This window comes from Calidris pugnax, unplaced genomic scaffold, assembly GCF_001431845.1.
Source record: "Calidris pugnax isolate Ruff unplaced genomic scaffold, ASM143184v1 scaffold247, whole genome shotgun sequence".
Classification (NCBI taxonomy): Eukaryota; Metazoa; Chordata; class Aves; order Charadriiformes; family Scolopacidae; genus Calidris; species Calidris pugnax.
This window is the reverse complement of record NW_015090980.1, coordinates 743,891-745,608: the sequence shown is the minus strand read 5'-3', so window position 1 is coordinate 745,608 and position 1,718 is coordinate 743,891. Positions and strand designations below refer to the sequence as shown.

The 1,718-nt window shown below is 64.0% G+C and overlaps 1 protein-coding gene across 1 annotated transcript in view; it reads left to right on the top strand.

Annotated features, from left to right (window-relative positions):
* The window catches only part of CACNA2D2 (calcium channel, voltage-dependent, alpha 2/delta subunit 2), a 205,559-nt gene that overhangs the window by 195,851 nt on the left and 7,990 nt on the right, over positions 1-1,718 (top strand). The gene's annotated exons all lie outside the window — the stretch shown is intronic.

Below are 1,718 nucleotides of genomic sequence, written 5' to 3'. Positions count from 1 at the left end.
CTCCTCCAGTTCCCCCTTTATTTGAAAGCAACATGTCTTGTTCTGTCCATGAGAGCTTTGTCACGACAATCCCCCACTCCCTCCCTTGTGCATCGCTCCCAAACCCGGTTCGATATCGTTCAAGAGCCGATCTCGTATGAAAGTCTGCCGTTTTCAATCCACGAGGTTTTTTGTAGCTAGTTTGATACCCTGCTCTTCCTCCCCCCACCAGCACCACCCTCTTCTTGCTCCTCTCCCTCTGCTCGTCCTCCTCCCAATCCTTCTCCCTCCCCAATCCCGGCTCCTCTGCTTCCTCCCTCCCTAAGACAACTCAACCTGAAAGGGATAGGGCTGTGCAGGGAGCAGGGGGCTGCGGGGTGGGTGCCCAAAGGTGACGGGGATGGAGGGTGGGTGGGGGACCCAGTCCTCCGCTGCCATCGTCCCCTGGGACAGGCTTTTCTGGGGAAGCCCCCCAGGCAGAAACCCTCGGCAGAGGTGGGGATGGGACCACCCGTGGGGGGTGGTGGGCCTGGCCCCGCAGGGTTGTGGGGTGTCTGAGCCCTGGGGTGCCACACTGCCTGCCCTCACTGCTGCTTGGTGGCCGTCCCCACTGCCCTGGGGCTCAGCATGGCATGAAGCCCCTGCTGGCCATAGCATCCCGGTGTCGTCCGTGCCCCCCAGGAGCAGCCAAGTTTGAGCCCAAAGTCCCACCGAGGCAGGTGGGGGGCTGCTGGGGCTGGTACCCCCCTGCAGTGCAGCAGGACATCACCCATGCAACTCAGGGCAGGATTTAGCCCACGTCCCTGCGATGCCCAGCTGCATGCCAGAGCAGGAGGGACCCCGTGGGGCTGGACCCACAGGGTGGGCATGAGGACACCCAGGTACAGACAGTCCCGGGGGGACCCACCGCCACACTCCCCCCGCACACCCCCATCACGATGTCCTGCACGTGGCACCCACCAGCTGCCTGCCTGGCAGGGGCAGGAAGGGGGGAAGGCTGCGGGGGGCACAGCAGCACAGCGAGGGGCTGGAGGGGGGACAGGGCCAGGCGGGCAGGACAGTGGGGAGGTGGAAGTGTCACCCTCAGCCCTGTTCTATCAGCTTTGAGTTGCCTCCTCCCGGCGCCCCTGCGATGGCAATGCTGATGGAGCAAGTACGAGTGTTTTGTACTCCTCTCCTCCTCCTCTTCCTCTCATCGGCTTGTACCCAGCCCCTGCCTACAGCCCTCGGAGAGCAACAGTCCAACCTCTGGCTGTGCCCTGCAATGCACCGGGGGCCGGCGGGAGGGCAAGTGGGTGGCGGTGCCCGCCGTGGGGGGGCCCGGTGGCCCCGTAGCACCCTCGCATGCACCCCTGTAACCCGGCTGAACCCCACATCTGCCGCCCCTCTGCCGGTGGGGTCCCCCCCCGAGGCACCCCAAACCTTGCCGGGGGCTGCCACCGCCCCCTTTAAAGCGGAGCGAGGTGCCAGGCTGGTGGGCGAGCGTGGGTCCCCGTCCCCATTGGGGTCCCACCGCCCCGGGGAGGGATGGGGGGCCACCAGCGCCCAGCAGCGCATTGCACGGCACTTTGCTGGGCGGGCAGCCTCTGGTTGGACTGTCCTCGGCAAGGTTCCCTGTTTGGCCATGTCGATGCCTGAAAACTCCTTTCTTTCTTTCTTTTTTTTTTTTTTTATTAATTTATTTGTTTTTCTCTCCCGACAACCAAGTGTTTTGGTGATCCTCCTCCGGCCAGGAGCGC